General features: G+C 26.0%; 1 protein-coding gene and 2 non-coding genes across 3 annotated transcripts in view; all 3 read left to right on the forward strand.

The window, feature by feature from the left end:
• Positions 1–20,232, forward strand: part of LOC113556139 (limbic system-associated membrane protein-like) — a 524,182-nt gene that overhangs the window by 86,717 nt on the left and 417,233 nt on the right. The window lies entirely within an intron of this gene.
• On the forward strand, positions 3,914–3,986 carry Trnan-guu. Its single transcript has one exon. It is a non-coding gene; the product is annotated as a tRNA-Asn (tRNA).
• On the forward strand, positions 7,251–7,324 carry Trnan-guu. The gene has a single exon. It is a non-coding gene; the product is annotated as a tRNA-Asn (tRNA).

Raw genomic sequence — 20,232 nt, forward strand, 5'->3', positions numbered from 1 at the left:
GCTAATAAAATGCAAATACCAACAAATCCAAACTTATCTGTAAATTTTTTTAAATATTTACCATATTACCCGCAATATGTGATTATAAATGTCTATTTTTATTTTAAAAAATTATGTAAAAAAAAACACAAGAAAAATAAAATATGATAAACACAAATAAACATATTTACTATTCATTATTATGACTGTGTCATACTAGGTACCTACTGTTAAACAATTATTGTTTATGTATAAAAAATCCATGAATATTTAAAACGGTTTTTTTTTAAATAAATGCAAGCAGTGTTTGCATTGGAGATGATCCTACTACAGGTAATCAAAATAAGTAGCATATACACTTTTATGGTTAGTAAAATATTTCTTATTTTTTTTAACATAATACTATACCCATTAGTTGCTATTGGGGCAGAAAACTTGAAGCTCTAACAGTTTAATAAGTCATCAAATATGCACTTTAGATCTATAAAATATGCATTTTTAATATACAATTAAAAATATAAAGAAAATTTATTTTTGAGTATTTGATGCATAAAAAATAAAAATAAAATCAAAAATAATGCGTATAATAGTCGAGTAAACTGAAAAATATATGAAATTTGAATAATGTTTGGAAGAACCGTATAGTCGTATAATATTTTATGCCATGTAATTATCCATTTATAAATAAATTTTATAAACGGAAAATTAATGTATCGGCGATTCTCAAGCACTTCTGGGATAATCATGCGCCCATGAATTGAAAATAACCATATTTCATGATATAAAGTAAAAATATCTTTAAAATAAACAATTTTGATTGTAAGTTAAAAAATAAAAAGATTTATAAAGAAAATATTGATAAAATTATTAATTAATTAAAATATGTATTAACAAAATTATAAATTGGTAGAACTAATATACCCTAAAATTAAAAAAAAAAGCTCAATATATGTATTTATGTAAATGCAAAATAAAATTACAAAACTAGTTTTATCTTAGCATAACGCGTATTGATTATTGGTAATTCCTCTAGTTCCTAGTATTATTATACCTACCTGGCGACGTATTAAAGCTATTTTTATCTCGGTTAGATACGGCTCACAATACAACTTTGATAAATTTAAACATATTTTGCAATTTTTAATTTTGTGGAAGAAAATTATATTTGTAACGATTCTTTTTAAAATTTTTAACAAATGTTTGAACGATATTTACTTACAATGTCTTACGCAATCTGTCGCTCCACGTAAACTAATACTATAAATATATATATCATGCACCAAAACCATTTTTATATTTCCGAGCGTATCTATAGTGATATTTAAAAAAAACGGTTTTGTCACCAAATTCTAATATTATATAAAATTAAAATTTTCATCGACAAATGTTATATACGTTATGATACATCATGATGCATTGAATACATATTCACATTTATAAAATAATATAACGTATTCACGTCTCATATACATATTATATATATATATATATATATTACATAAATCCATATTTGTAGTTATTAGAGAAATAGGAGAATAAAATAGCTTTTATGTATATAATAATATAATGAACTACAACAATGGAACCATGGAAAAATACCTACCTATCTATATAACGGCCGAATGTAATAAAGTAGTGAGTTTTACCTAATAAAAATCCAATTACATTAGCTCACACGAACTTACGTGCTGTTACTGTGGTATAATACTAATAATATAGGTAAGTATATAATATATATTTTATACTTACAGTTTACAGATTCTTAAATTTTATTTTGTTTTCCATTTTATTGATAAAATGAAGACTGTTGTTGATGAGACATCTACACGTTCAAACTCTGTACCTTTTATATTTAAAAACAAGTTTGATTTGTATTTTCAAACACCTTAACAAAACGACATAAATTATTGGTATCATCGATTCTTCACAAAAAATAAGAGAAGGGGAAAAATACCCACACCCGTATGACCGTATATAATTTATATAAATTAAAATTTTTTTTTTAACTATAAAAATAAAAAACATTTACAATCTATGTAAGTACATATTATATTATGTATTACATAATACAAAAAGTAAAAGTTATATTCAAGTGTGGTATTACTAGTATTAGACATGCTATCTTAGTAGAAGACGTCCAATGGCACCACTTCAAATTTTGAAACTCACCACTTATTGAAATTCAATAAATTTGGATAAATCATATTATTCAAGTTAGATTTTAATAGAGTTAGTGAGAAGCTTGTTCATGATTTTATAATAGTTAAGAAAAATATTGGAGTTAATTCAATTTTTGAAATCATCAAGAAAGGATGTGATTTTGAGTGAAAGTTCATTAATATTTTAAGTAAAAGAGGAAGCTGGAATGGATTGATTAGCATCTTTAGTTGCTTGAGAGTAATATTTGTAGTGATAAAGGCGAGCGATTTAAGTGGTATTTACAATATTGTGTGGTTCAGAAATTAAAGTTAAAATAATTTCAATATGATAATATATGTCACCTATTTTATTGAGTAAACTTACACTAAAATAGGTTACAAATTCAAATTTGTAAATATAATTAGTAAATAGTATTCAGTAATCATCTGATTTTCAAACAAATCAGTTGAATAGCTGAAAGGCACAAAATGTTTAACTTCCGAGAATTAAGTTATATCTTATATGGTCGGATTACCATGTTCATAATCTTATATATCGTTACATATTCATAAACAGTATATAACAATCTGGTGATAATGAAATTAAAATAGGATTATCTACTAAAAACTGGACAAAATGCATTCTGAAGTATGTCATGGCAAAGGGATAAGATATAATGAAAAAAAATGTATAATCCTGTTGTAAACGGCACGTATGAAAACCTTAAGTAGGTATGACTTATGATTTTCTCTAAGACAAATTTTATTTTTAAATTCTAACAACAATGCAAAAGTATTAAAGTTCAGTTCTCTTGAGAACATTTCAAGAAGAAATAAAAACAATAGAACAATGGAAATATATATGTATTTAAACATTTTTCAAAGAAATTATGCTTATTAAAAGTCCATAAAGACACTTAGATACCTATCATCTATATATTATAAAATTAATGTTCTGTAGACACTTGTATTTTTATTCATCCCTTTTTATTCTTGCGAGAACTGAAAAACGCCTCTAACTATACTGCAACACATAAAATATAATAAGCCACTTGAAAATTAAATTAATTCTTGGCGAAGTTATTTATTATACCTGTTGACAGCTATGTTTTCGCAATTTTTTCAGTGTAAACCTAATAAACCTAATAATCTTCAGAGCAAGTCAAACTTTTTTTGTACACATTTATTTTGTAATAACTAATGAACGCATGATAAATTTGCAAAAATAAATTTTAGACTAAATGTAAAAAAACTATATGAATGTCATTGAATAATTGACTAACTCTATACACATCAAATAATATATTATTATCGTGAAATGTAACAAATGTATAAATATATGTATTATAAATTTATATATATTATATAAGTAATATTAATAGTGAAATAACTAATTTTCGTTTGTGTTTATTCCAAGCCTGAACCTTATCTAAACCTAGGCCTATTGTAGTATTGTACGAATAACGTATTACGCACTTTTTATTACCTATACAACGTCAAAAAAAGTAAAATCTATGCTAGATGGAAGTTGCTGTCACAGTGTCAATAGTATCATACTATCATAACTAAAATATAATAATGTTATATTCACGACACACAGTGTGTTGAAATATACGAGTACCTACCTACATTTAAACACGTAAATAAATATTGTTCTAAATCTAAGTCTAAAAAAATAAACGATTCAAAAAATGTATTTTAAATAATAATATTTTAATTTTAACGATTTTTTTAATTCATTGAATATTATAATATTATGTACCTAAATAAATTTGTAATCATCGATTACCTAACAGGCCTCCGTGGCGCAATGGCTAGCGCGTTCGGCTGTTAACCGAAAGGTTGGTGGTTCGAGCCCACCCGGGGGCGTTCAATTTTTGCATTTTTTTATCTCGGGTTTTTTTTCCATTCATCATAAAAACAATTTATTTCATATTTTCATCGACGCATTTTACTTTTGTTGATTTTTATTATTATTAACATGACTTAAACACTTAATATTATTACTTTTTTATAACAGGGCGTATGAAACTTACGCTATGTAAATTATTGTGATAACCTACTGATATAAACTGTTTTTCTTTAAATACAGTATTATGTTACTTTATATAGTGGGGACGGACGTGTGAGCTAAAAACGTATAGCAATTACTATAAATAGTATAAATAAAAAAAAATATTATTTATTGTTACGTTTTATTGGAAATGATGCCATGGGGACGCATGTAAAAAATCAGAAAAAAAATTATACAATTGCCCAAAACCAAATTTAATAATAATGATAGAACGCGACAAAACAATTAGATTGAAATTTCAATCAATGACCCACGATACTACGATAGGTCAATACAGGAATATTATGTACATATCGCATCTTTATATTAATATTATAATCTCAATTCCAAACGGTCGTATAACTTTATAGATAATTAATTATTATGATAATGCGGTGCTCGGGAAATAATAATTCGTTTAGAATACGTATAATACTGTGGTTTTCGAGGACGAGATCCAACGTTTGCGTCGTTTGCGACCACTAATTAAGTCGGTTATCTTAATAATTCTCAAGTCAAATGACTTAAATATTATGCACTTATAATAAATCGCATTAAAGCAGTTTAACTAATTTTAATTCTTATTATTAAACATTTAAACCTTATTAGGTATACCTTATTTATAATTTTAAAATTTTAACATTTAATGATCACATACCTAAGTATTTTAAAGTATAATTTAATCATATTTTTAGGTACAGAAAAATAAAATATTTTGTTTATTTAATTATAACACAATGTGATATAACATTTTTATAAAATTCAGTAAAAACGGGAATTTTTACAAAAATCCAGTTTACGGCTAAATTTTTTTTTTCTGTAACTCAAAAACAAATATCCGTTAACTTGAAATTTTAGCATCATATTTAATAATTATTGTTTACTGCATAAAAATATTTCCAAAAAATTTCATTATTTTTAAGTCTCACTTTTGAAATTTGAATTTTTTTTTAAATTTTAGTTCTATAAATGTCGATAACCTTGTTGGCCTAGTCAGGCCAGTCAAAAATATTGAAAATTTAATACAAGATCCTACATAACCTAATAAATGTATACAAATGTATAAAATACATAGGCACAATTTATTTTTATAGGCATTTGAAGTTCAAATTTTAATAAAATTTGTAAAATTACGAACATTTTTATGTTGTTTAACAATTTAAAATTAATTTAATGTGCAATATTTAATAATATTTAATATTTATAGTTATGTTTTGAAAAATTAATTCAAAGTTCTTCATAAGAAGTTCATACTAAAACCTTTATTTAAAACATGTAGGTATATTCATAAATTCATAATAATGTTTTCTTATATAAACATTATTCAGATTTGAATGAAATTACATATTTAAACTAATTATGAATTACAATTTTCATTAGTTTGCCAAAGTTTAAATACAGTATAAACATCTTACGTATATTATTATATTTTATACGCACACATACTAATAATAATACAAATTGCTTTACCTAATATTAATATAAAAAAACATATTAATATGAAATACGAGTATACTTAATGATATAGGTTGATGTACATCTTATCTCCGTTCAGAATCGTTTTTCGTATACATCACTGAATTAAATTAAATTAATAAATATCACTGTGACACTCTCGATACCTACAGTACTGCAAAGAGTGCCATAATTACTTTGTAAAAGATGTGCTATGCACAGGGGCCTCCAGATTCAAGGCTCTAAAGGGCCTCTTAAACTAAAATCTAAAATTGAAAATTGTCTATTTCAATATTTTTTTACTTTTTCATAATTTTTAGATTTTAAGTTATTGCTTTTAAATTATTAATTATAATTTATAGACATAATAATTATTATAAGTAGAGGATAAATATTAAATAATAATATGCAAGTTTCAAATACTAAAATAGTAATGCTAAGCATTTTATTATGTCTATTATACATCAGTTTTATATGGGTATCGATGATCGATTATATCAGTATTTCGTTTTTATGGAAACTCGACGAGCCATAAGCATAGTAGTGAGTTGTTGCAACAATAGTTATTCATAATTGGTATTGTTTTCAGTTATGTTTTTATTTTTTGGTAACCATATGGTTATGGGATATGATGTCACTATGTCAGCATCGAGTTAAGTTAATAATTATTATTTATTTTATGAATTACAAAAATAATAACATTTTCATTTACATAATTATTATTTATTTTATTTTTATTTTTTTTTAAGTGGATTTAAACCTTAAATTTACAAATATGTCATGTAAGTATTTAATTTAAAAATAATATAATTACAATTTGTTTTGGTATTAAGTTTAATAACCATAATAATATATATTTAATAATAAGATAAATTTTTTGTCTAATTAGTATAATGTACGTATACGTTCAAAAACGATTCCAATATTCCATACTAAAAATGTAGGTATTGATTAATAAATTGTTATAGTAATACAAAAATCAAGTAAAAAATAATAATATTAATTTGGGACCTTCAAATAAATTTTGCACATTGGCTTTAGTGTTAATAGTTTCGGGTTTGCGGCACTGACAGCGAAGCGCTAGCTAAGTACCCACTTGCTCATCTTTTTAAATATTATCTTATAAAATTGGGCCATTGGATATTATTTAATTTGAAGGTAAGAATGTTATTTATCCATTGATTTTTTTATACTATAATTTTAAAGTATTTTAAAAGTTAAAAAAAAAATACATTTTAAAATATTAAACTTGTTTAAAATTAAATTACAAAAAACATACCACATAGATGGTGTATAGACACGAGGAGGCCTAAATATTATTCTTACTTTTCGATTTGTTAATGTGTTTATTTTTATTCGTAAATATTAAAAATAGCATAGTAAAATAGATTGTTTTGAACGTAATCGAATTTTGGTATTTACGCGATGATTTTATTATTGAAGTCTGAAATAATTTTATTATTGTAATATTTACCCGAGAGGTCTTAGTTTTCGGCTTGGTGAACTGGAGCGCGTATCGCCTAAGATGATCATGAATAAAATATGTAATAAAAACTTATCGATTGAAGAATGGAAAACGTTATCGATCCGGTTTTAGAATTATAAATTTTATGCAATCATCATGGGCCTCCGTGGCGCAATTGGCTAGCGCGTTCGGCTGTTAACCGAAAGGTTGGTGGTTCAAGCCCACCCGGGGGCGATTAATTGTTTTGCATTTTTTTCCAAAGTTTTTTTAGTTTTTTTGTTTACGATAATGCTTCTTTTTGATCATTACAAACTGTTCACTACATAAACATCCTTTAAAATTATAATATCAATATTAAATTTCGCACACCGCGGGTAGTACATTATTATGGGTGCCTATATAATAATATAATATATATTTTATACGCAATTGTTTTGGAAGTGATTTTTGGCACGCGAAATAATTACAATAGCTACTTACACGAAAATTAGTTCATAGCTTTACAGTACCACCGAATTATTTGATTCGGATTACTTACTTACTCTTCGTTTTACAAGTATCAAAAAAGTGTTCACATTTAAATATCTAATATGATTCTAAATGAAACACGGATGACAGGATTATACATAATATACATTATTTCTACTTAAATACAGTAGAGCGTCGATTATTATTGGGACCTGTGGGGTGCGGATAATCAATACAAAAATAAAGTTAAAAACTAATTTACCGTGTTTATAACGTACCTATAATATTATGATACACTAGAGTGAACCGCAGTTGGTAATAAAAATATAAAATAATCTCGCATTGCATAATAATATGATGTACACGATAAGACGAACACAACGGGTCAACGAATGATAAAAATAAATTTGCACAAACATTTCGTTGTGCGGATAATTGACGCTCTACTGTAGTTAAATATTTAAAATAACAATACTATGCTAACGACTGATATAGTGACAGTGACAGCGCATGTCTTTCAAATAGACTGCAGTAAACCAAAATTAATCTTTAAAAAAACCACCGAACTTAAATATTATCATAATATATAATACGTAGGTATGTGTACTCGTATGTTGTGTAATTCTTGGCAATGAAATTATTGAATGTATATGTGGCATGTATGGTACACAATTCCAATTAATCGATTTAAAAATATATAACATTTATATACCTACGTAATATAATATGTATAACCATATAACTTGTACAGTGGTACCTCCGAGGCTATTCGTGTGTATTACAGGCTTGCCGAAATATCCGAGTGCTGCAGTTATTTTAGTTCCATGCAATCCGCGATTGTTACCTATACTTACGAGTAGTGCCTATTTAATTACGGCGAGTTCCGAGTAGTTACTGTATACAGTTATACGGTCATACGTTTTAATGAAATCCATCGTCGGTCTAGCGCAGTTTACGGTGAAAACGGTTTAGTCTACGACAGTTCGGCGTGTTTCGCGTTCGTCATCGTCAGTGGTTTTATATGTAACAGTGCGTAAACCGCGGCAAAGATGATTGGACAAAAATCAAATCGTAATTTACCACTACGAAAGACGTTTTAAACAGGCCATGCGATGATGATCCTTAAAATATTCTTCTTCTGGCCAACGGTTCAAATACACGTTATCAGCAATTATAAATCGCAAAGAAGTATAAATAAAAACAATTTCAAACGGAAATGTGTATATATATATATATATATTAGTTCGTGATGAAATTGTACTATAACCTCTCGCCTAGTCAGTTTTTCTCGTAGGCATATATATATATATTTTTTTATCGTAGTTAAAATATTATTTTTTTCCCTTCTACAACTTCTAAATCTCAGCAAATAAAAACGTTTCGGCAATGTAAATATATTCACGAGTGGATTGGAAATTTAATATACATCTAGCTGAGTAAAATTGCTGAAAAAAATTTGATAATACTACTTCGCATAAAAACGATGTCCCTATTCGTGGTGTAAAATTGTCATAAAAACGAATTTCGTCTCAAATAAATTATCAAGTTATACAACAATGATTTTTTTAAGACTGACCAGTCTATCGAGATATACGACGGGGCTTATAATATTGTGCACGATAAACCTCGGTAAACCTGCGAGAACGTTGAAAAATTGATTTTACAGAAAAAAGAAAAATATAAGCGAATGGGCATCGTCAAGATATGAATTAAGGTAATTTCTTAATAACTATAAATTAAATTAAATTGTATTTTAATACCTACATCATACACAGGCTCTTACTTTAAATTGGATACAATATATTTTTATTAATTTAGAAGATTTACTAATACCTAAAAATATTGTCGGTAAATTATTTTATGGTTGATGACGGTTGCCGAGGTAGGTAAAATTATTAACTGAGTTGCTGCAGTATTTTTAAAATATTAACAGGCGGTAACCGTTCACGACAGCAGTTTATGGAAACTGGCAGTTTTTTTTCTGTCATATCTTTTACAACTATTAAAATATTTTGAATACTTTCTAACGGCAATATCCATGAAGGAAAATTAAAATTATTTTATCAGTCTTCTATTTCTTTAGAAGGTTTCTGACGGTTTTGTTTATTTTTTCGGAGAGGTTTAAGCCTCTAACATACGGACAATAATTCTGTATTACTGTACTACTGCCGAATAAAGATCTCGGAAAATCGAACTGTAATTAAAAAATAAATGTAATTTTGTACATTTATCTTTGCAGAAAAATTGTGATACGAATGTAAATTATTTATATTTAAAGGTATAGCTATCATGAATCATTTTTTTCATTTTGTTGTATTATGTGCGTTTTTTTACAAGTGGTGCTTTTTATAGCACGTCTAGGTATACATTTTATAAATATGTTTCAAAATATCCTGCAGGCTTTAGCGACGCGTTGTGTACATAGGACAAAGGTGTTCTTCGCTCAATTAGTGAATTCATTTATTTCCCAGTACCTATGTCGTGCACGTATAATGTTACTTTATGCGTAAAATAGTAATAATAATAATAATAATAATAGAAGTAATGAGATATCTAGGTAATGAAAAGAAAAAAAGCAGAGGTGCGGCAGTCGGCTGCAATAGAAACTTCTATGGCTCTAATCCACTCATTCGAGTGTCATTTTGTAGTAAACTATATAAAATATACCTAGTGACCCCATTTAAATTAAAAACACTGACTGTTCGTTGAAAAGGACTCCTCGACCGGATCCACAGCCGTTTGATATGATATAAAATAATATAATATGTATTACAAATAACGATATAAAAGAATTGGGATTTACCAATACATAATACTTCTGTACCCAACAATTTATCTATTTATTTCTTTTCATTATAATTTTAACCATTCACGAAATTATAATATTGAATAAATACATAGTGTATCGCAGCACTGATAAATCACTAAAGTTTTTTCGTTTTTATTTGTTATTGAATATTGAAAGATGAAAGTAATGCTAAACTTGGCCGATACATAACGGGAAGATAAATAATAAGGGAAGTACGGGAGACGCCAACGCTTCCTATTCGTCAAATTTTACTATTGTCGTATTCGGTATTTAATAAAAAAATAACGTTTCTAAAAATGAGCTGGAACACATTGTACGAATATTTTTGTCATACTCCCTTGGTCTATTGCATTTCCGTATTTGTCCCTTCATCCACCCGTCTCTCTACCTATCCCGCAATCTGTCTGTATCTCAATCATTTTGCTTTTAAAAAAACATAGAATAGTAGTGAAATAACATAATATAATATAAAAAAAACAGCAAAATTCGTACGTTTTTGAAGGAAAATGGTTCAAATATACTGATTTAATAGAGCCATAAAATACGCAGAACAAATATTTTATATTACCGGCCCTTTGAGTTTGATCTATATAACGTTCGACACGCATAACTGTGATACGAAGGTATATGATATTATATCAGCGGAATTTTATAATTAGTTTATAGGTACTTTGAAAAAGACAAGATATTTACATTCACGATACCTACCCATTATAGAAACTTATCGGAGTGTTTAGTAATGGTTATTTAGTAATAATTCAAAATAATATCGTTTATAAACGCGTATTGTATTTTTCAATAATCGTTCTATCACGTCATTCGATGAATTATTTTCAATACATTTTACGATTAAAACTAGTTAAAATAGGCTATGCTTAGAAATTGCTATTACAAACTCTTACGTGTTATTAAAATTTCCAATTGAACATCGATTTTAATCGAGTAGTTGGACTCTAATAAGTATGAGTTATATGAACCTACGAAATAAATTAATTGCTGACGACGACAAATTATAGATAATTCATATTAAACATTTGTGTACGGTTTTCCTATCTTCTTTTAGGCGGCCAACCATAATGGAAAGTAAAACAATAGTTCTACTCACTTGCACAGAAGTAAATTAGTGATAAAGAAATACATACTATAACGTTTTATAAAGTAAAAAGAGATCTAACGGTTAATAATGGTATATCAGTTGTGTTAGCTTACAGATTTTTGTATAATGCCGCATCCATAATCTAAATGGTTTATATATTATTCAAGTATAACTTATCCAGACAAATCTGTTTCAAAACATTATGTTAATGTTATTGAAAATATTTTTTTTATATAATTTTAAGTTATTAAAACATTTTCTAATTTTTACCATTTTTTAATATTTATAATTCCTTATTCCAAAGCAGAAACATTTTGGAGTATTTGGATTTATTTAAGTATGAAACGAATTGTGGACGAGTTATAAGTATTTTAAGTTTAGATGGGCAGAGTAGAGTGGTACAATACAGGAGTACCTTGCAAAATGTCGGTCTACTATACTCAGTTGATCTATAAAATACCTTATTTAAATAATTATAAGTTATAACTAATAAATTATTTGTAAGAAATTCGAATATTATAGTTTGATATACTCCGAATAATATTGTGTTTAGGAAGATAAAATTAAAAATATATTATGTTATCGAATTAAAAAGTAAAAAATTTAAAAATTAGTAACGATAAGGAATTGGATTATTTTCCTAAATGATTGTAAAAAATTTAAAATTTAAATTTAATTTTTGATTTAATACTATGTAATAGAAATATTTACCAAAATATACAAGTAGTGTTTTATAAAATAAAAAGTTTTTTCCTAGTATTGTATGATATGCATGTGATAAACGACTAATGCAATTGGCCAAAATCTCACTGAATTTACACTGCGTCAGCGCGAGGATTTCGGCGGTGTACTCATCAAAGGGCCGCCCATCTATATTATGTCTATTCGTGTCACTGTACAATAATATTATATAAATTTATACTATACAAGAAGTATATTATAATAACTATATTATATAGTAACCTAAACCTAGTATGTTAGACATATAAATTTATATAGGTATATTATGCTACTGGGATTTACCGTAACAAGTTGTCGTCCGTATCGCCTAATTTGGGGGGATTGGGCGAGGGTAGGTAAAATTAGCGTCTCTGCAAAATCCTTAGAGGAGGTTAAATTACATAGGGGCGTCGAATTCCCCAGCGGCAGAATAATAATATGTGTACTACACGCGGAATAACGATCTATATCCATGATAAATATTAATAATACAAATAAACGCGATCGGTATAGATTTATACAAAATATAATATTAATTATTATATTATCATCTTGGTAGGCGTAGATTGTTTGATAATAGGCACATTAAAATTGTTCGATAATGAAACGTATGGAATTGCGTAACTACCGTATTTTGTTCACAAAATACAATCGCCATAAACGGAAAAAAATTGTAGGTTGTAATTATAGTTTTATACTCATTACTTTCATAATATGGTAAGGTATATTTTAAGCATTTTTAACATTACTGTGAGTATATAAATATATTATACTTAGTCAAAGTTACAGGACAGAAGTTATAACAGCTTAAATTGAGTTAAAATTTTTATTTAATTCTTACTTAAGTAAAAGAAATATGTATTTTTATTTCCAGGATCAAATTTTCATGTCTGAAAAATGACTAAAAAAACCAAAATATAATTGAATTTATAAATAACTTTAAAACCAAAATATTAAAATAAATCGTTTCAATATTTTAAATCATAAAATATTAAACCTTATATTATGGTTAGGTAGTGGATTTTTTAGGAATGATAGTAATTATTTAAGGGGCTAAGTCCATCACGTTCCCGAGAATATAAGTTAGACAAACCCATGCTCTGTCAGTCATGACCGAAATAATTATGAATACTGCATTCATAATGTGCATCGTACATAATCATCGTTATCATAATTAGTAATATGTCTACTTGCAGTTTGACCTTTCTTTCGTCAGGGAGAAAACTAAATTAATATTTAACTCTATAGTTGACGTATCCTGTGTCCTCTAATTATAAATATTGTTCTAATTATTGCTGGTCGTACTTACGTAAATATTTTGTACACATATTAATTTATTGCTTGTGAAATCTCTTTCGGTATAACTGCTTTACTGATAGTACTAGTATTTAACTTATGCAGTCTGATCTTATGAATTAATATATATAGCAGATGCTGCTTTAAAAAATATATTTCCACATTTGTTATTTTCTTACATTTTTTAGCATATATTTTGACGATTGATTTTGACTCATCACGTCGATAAATATGAATGTGTTCGAAAACATTTTTTTTTACATAGCTTGAAGTAATTCATGACAATATTTTTGAAGCAAAAAAATATTTTTTTCTTTTTTTATTGTTATCAATTTTTATATTTTTTTCCTTTATGGCTAACTACATATACATATGAAATACAAAATAAATAATGAATATTCATGACTACATAGCCTAATTCATTTTGTATTACAATATATGTATATGTATGTATTTTTAATCTCGGATCTTTCATCTTATTGATTTATTTGGTTTATATAGATTAAAATATTCTGGTCCCAAATTGAGTTCAATAAATCTAGATTATTAATATTATACAGTGCTATTATTTATCTATATATTTAATTTAATTATTTTCAAATTAAATTTTCCTATTTTTATATAGTCTAAAATTTTAATTTTAATCTCCTACCTAGAAGTAAAATATAATTTTATAAAAATTATTGAATGAGCGGTGTAAAATGGCAAACAAAGTAGGTACCCTAAGGAGTGTTGGTCTTGTGATTTTAGTGCATTCACTATTCCAGACACCAACCTAAACTTTATAAGTTTATTGATAAAAAAAAAATATATATCCAATAGGTACATTATACAATATACATCAACATGATGTTAGTTATACTGATCATTTCATATATCATAAAACTTTGTCAAGTTTTCGTGTAGTTTTCATTTATTTGGCGTTTTAGGTTAATGTTGGTAAGTATAAGCAATATAAATAATTCTTTTCGTGACTTCACAAATTAAATAGGTGTCAAAAGTTCTGAGTACATATTTAGTTTTATTTTTCAGTTTTATAGATGTATAATTTCATTATTTAACCAATATTTTTGTACATATTCGATAATAAATAAAATATGTGATCTACTATAATATTATTATTGTACATAAGTTGAAAAACTTTGTGAATTAAAAATAAAGACATTGATTTTGTAGCATTTTAATATTTAATATTATTTAAAATAAGCTTACAAGTATTTGCATTATTTTTTTTAATTTAAAAGTATACAAATTGAAGAACAATATAAATAACAATAATATGCTGTATATTTTTGCTTTTTAAAATGCAGTTTAGTAGGTACAATTTTAAAGAATAAAAATATAATCCATTATATTAGATAATATTGTTTTGTTATTTAAATAGTGCTGCGAAACATCTTAACTCCGAAAAAAGTGGTTAAAGGTACACCGCATGAATGTAATATTATAAACTCTGGATTATTATACCTATGTTGTAATTTTGTAATCATCGTAATTATAATCAATAAAATGTCGATATGACTGTGTTGCTGTAGGAAGGATAATGTACCAAGTACCAACTTATACGCGTATACTCGTAATATAATTCATGTTCAAAGGTTTATTACGTTTAGGTAAACAGTGGATAGTCTAATAAAATATATTATCAATCTTTATGGCATATTCGTATTAGCGACGGTAATTATTATTATATTAATATAAATAACATTATACTTATAGGTTATGATATACGTAAAACGTATGGTCGATTACTTATTTTCATAGAAATTTGAAAGTCAATATCATGTTTATCTTAAGCCGTAATAATTTTATGAGATGATGTGAATTGTGTGTATATTATTTAAAGTGGAATTCAATAATCATCACGTTCTACCAATTTATCCCTTAAATTTCTTATGGATCTATTTATTTAAAATATTCTAATTATTGCATATATTTAAGTGTATTTAAAAACTATATTTTTAAGTTTTATTAAGGTTTTTAAATTATTGAAATCAATTGTATTGAGGGTATTAATATATTGTATAACAACAATAAGAATAAATGTAATAATTTGATTATTATTTTTTAAATATTATTAATAATTATTATTCTTAAAGCTAATGAACTAAATCATTGGTTTTTAAAAGTGTGGTAGATACTGAAATATACTTGAAAATTCCAAAAATCAGAATTTTAACAAATGCATAATAATTAATTATGAATAGCTATTGTATTCATATTGAGAGCAATAAAAATGTTTGGCGTGTTTTGCGTATATTATAAGATTATAATAATTTTTTCCTGTTGCTCTCGTCATTTCCGTTATTCAACGGATTGATTTTTTTTCCATTTATTCTAAATAAAATTGGTTTCTATAGGATATTGATTCTATTAAGAAACTACTAAATGTATCGCGGCACACGGCTGAAACAAAATTATTATTTTATTATTTACAGTATAACGCACATCCATAAGATAAACTAAAAACATAGTCATAACATTCATAACTATATTATATATATATTTATAATTTTACAATAGTTTGATATTATTAAGCTTCAAAACGTGCTTGTAAATAATGCATCTATCACTCTATATAATATAGGTAGGTACTGCGATATTACATAAAAATTGTTATTATAATATTATTTAATATAAATTATATAAAAATGAATATAGATAATATCTACTTACTTATAAGTACCCAATATTATTAAAATATTATTATTGCCTATTGTAAGTGTTATTATTCTGACGCGAATAATCTCTACTATAATGTTATTATGATTTCAAAAATACAACTCTGCGTGTCTGATGTCTGTTAAGTTTTTATGTATTTACGGCTAAAGAACTGAACCAATTATGATGACATTTTGGTTGGAGATAGAGATAATCCCGAGTAAGGATAAAGCCTATTTTTTATTTTTATTCAGCTTCTAAGGGGAACTGAATAACCATTCTCATATGATTGAAAGTCAACTTTGTTTTATATTCTGCGCGTTGTTTAAGAAAGATTTTTTTCAGAAATTAAATACTTAAGAAATTAATGGGAATATCAAATTTCGTATATGGGAAATAATATATGTTTATTAACAAATTTACTTTAATCTTGATATTAATGCTATTTAACACAATTAATGAAACTCATTTAGCTTAAACTAGCTTCTGTATAGTGTATACGTACTTATCATAAACTCCAAACATTCTAAACTAATGATATGTGAGTGAAGTCAGTATTGAATGCCAACATTAAAAACTACTAAGAATAACTCATAAAAATGTATTTTTACAATAATTTAAAACCACTTGGTTTTAAATACCAAATATTCAACTTAAATTAGTTATATTGACAATCTGCAACTTTCAAGCGATGTAAAAATCATGATTTTTTTTATCGTGACTGACGTTCTTTGTATAATGCGTATAATGATATATATGTTAGAAAAGACATATACGTAAGACTCGAATCACTTTTTTCAAAATATTAAAAAAAGAATTACGATTTCCCAATTCATATATAGGTAGGTAACTATGTTAATGTACAGATCAATTTATATTCTGTAGTTCTTTCTTGTAGTCGTCATACTGTGTGTGAAAATGAATTTAAATCGACGTTTGTGAGACATTTTATCGGATTCATTTTTTCCATTTCGACGATAGATATTATCACGTTCAACACGAATCATCCATAACTTGTCATATACCAAACATTTGGTTACGCAATCTGTTACATAGAACTATAACGTTAATAAAATATTGTGCATAATAATATAGAAAATATATGTATTAATGTGGTCAAATTTTGCACGAAAATCATAAATTATATTTACTATCGTATAAAAATATTACTAACGTCACAACCCCGCAACCATAAAAATACGTATTCGGTGATTGTAGGAAATTAGCTCATTAATTGTAAAAAATGCAATAAATTCGTATGATAGGTGATAGATGTTATTGCTAAACATTTCATTTTTGTTAACTTCGTTAGAATATTAAAGCACTATATAAAACAGATAACCATATGATTGGTGGTGTGTTACTATAATAAAATATAATTACTGTAAGTATAAAATAGTACCATTTGTTTATTTATTTTTAACAATAATTTGATTATAATATGACCTTAGAAGTAAAAGGCAAGTTTCTATATGATTTCAATCAATTTCATTTCAAAAATAAAAATAAAACTATTTTTAAATACTAATCTAAATCTGCCACTTTGCAAAAAATTGACTGAATGAGAAAAATATGCTGAAGATGATATTATGCAAACATTTATTGAAAACCTCGATGACGTAAAAATATACAAAATATATACTTTACTTATAATAGTGTAAAACAAACTTTGACCTAACTAATAATTATTTATTTATGAAGTAACAGAAAAAAGAGGCGAATGCATAAAACGCTCAGCCTAGGTAATATACTTATACTGTACATATAATAATATCATCTTATACTACCGTTACCATAATATTATATTCTATCTAAACACACTGAGTTAGTTACGTCTGCGTCATCATAGTTATTGTGTTCATCTGTATCGTTTGTTGTTTGATTTTTGTTGTAGATTCGTGTTATTATATTATCGTCCCTTTCTAGGCGCAACAGGCTGCAGCTGCTGTCGCGATCTAAAGGGTGGGAGACGAACGTCGGGGGGGCGGGGGTCATATCATCGATGTGCTTCACTCCATCTGACGGTCTCTGCGAAGGCTTAAAATCAGAGTTCGATGGTAGCCGCGATTATCGCAATATCCAAACAACATAGTGATAAAATTTCAACGTGACATTGAATTAATCATTGACGAAGAATATTTATTTGTTCAGTAATAAACCGATCACAAAATACTTTAAGAAAATGTACCATATTAACATAAAGTAAAAGATGTATATTATAGATCATCATTATTATTTATTTTAAGCATATTAATGTGTTATCGCGACTACAGTTTAAAGTTTAAACATAATGACACAGCACCAACAATAAAAAATATAATAAATATATTATAATAATAATTGAATTACATTTTAATTTTTCTGAAATCATTTATATAGGTAAGTACAATCGGTCCAAATTCACGGATATTAAAATATTCTAGCTCATAGCCACTTTTTGTAACCATAAACAATATATGACTCAGAGGGGATTAGGTATTTATTTATTATTAAATTATTAACCGTATCTGTTTCGTGCACTTTTAATACAATGAAATTTGAATTTTATTAACAATATATTACACAACTTGAGCTCAAATAATTTACTGCGGTTTATTTTATATACCTACTTAATAATGATTGTGGTATTTTTATTTTTATTTATTTTTTTTTTAATAGTATACAAAATTGCAAAAATAAATTAATATAATTATTGCTTAGCGTTACATTATTGATATATAATATATAATATTATAATAGAATTAGAGTAATAGTAATAATTATTTATATTTTATATTATAATAGCAATTATAAGTTGGTGACATTCAATTTTGGTTTTAAATTAGAGTGCAATTTTTTCTTAACATAGAATAATTATAACTAAATTGCCTTAATTACTGCATATTTTCACAGTTACCTGGAACTGCATATGGATTCAATATTCATAATAGTTGTCATAGATAATCAATATATTGTAACAATTTACGAGATTCCGGAAAAATATATTCATGAGAACCGTATTATGTCTAAATTGTCCATTTAAAACGATCATAAAAATTAAAAAGTGTAGAAAAATCAAATGTATAAGCGAACAAAAAGTCAAATTATAATGTTTCATCTTAATTACCTGTTCAAATGAAAAATGATTTTATATTCTAATAATATACCTTACTGATTATATAGGAACTAATAGTTATGTTGGTTGCATGTTTTAAACTATAATATAATACAAATATAATATTTGGTAATATATTATCATACAAACAGACTATGTGCAGATCACAATAATAATAGCTATTCTATTAAATATAGTAGGTATATAGTAAATATAAAGGTAAGATTTTTTTTTAAGATTATGCATTAAAAACGTATTTGTATAATATTATATTATATAGTTTAATATTTTATATTTTTAATTAATTAATTTAAAATTAATACATTTCTTAAAAACGAAATGCTTAAAAGTTAATATAATTATTAAATATAGATAGTATACTAGCCTGCAGCAGAAACATAAAATCAAACCAATGCACAGGGAAATATTATCTATTCAACAGACTGTCGTTTCACTAGCGCAAGTGAATCGAAAAACTTTATCGCGCAATTATTATTCTGTTCGAACATCGATACGTCTTACAACATATTATTTTATTTTTTAATTATCTATCGTCAATGCCTTGACAGCAATGGTTATTAGCCTATATTTAATATATATGTAGATTATAGGTAAAATAAAATAACATAATTGACAATTTATAATTTTGGCTTCAAGTTTATATCATGAAAAAATACATATATTTCTTTCATATTATTTTATTTGTTAATTGTATGTTGTGGAGTGAGGCTAAATTAGTAAAGGTTTTTCATGTTTCAATGGTTCTTGGGAATTTGGTCACAAAGTAATTTATTGTAATATTTTTATTACGTGTGTTACATATAGGAGCTGGTTATTCTTTTTGGTGAGGAATGAGTGGGTTAGATTCGTATATGTCCTATTCTGGCTCGGGTGATATTATTTCGTCTTTTCTTTTTAAATAAGGGGAAATTTCCATTTTATGGAAAGTATATATTTCTTAATTTTTTTGTAAATGGTACTTTTTACAATATTTTCTG

The sequence above is a fragment of the Rhopalosiphum maidis genome, chromosome 3 (assembly GCF_003676215.2).
Source record: "Rhopalosiphum maidis isolate BTI-1 chromosome 3, ASM367621v3, whole genome shotgun sequence".
Taxonomy (NCBI): domain Eukaryota; kingdom Metazoa; phylum Arthropoda; class Insecta; order Hemiptera; family Aphididae; genus Rhopalosiphum; species Rhopalosiphum maidis.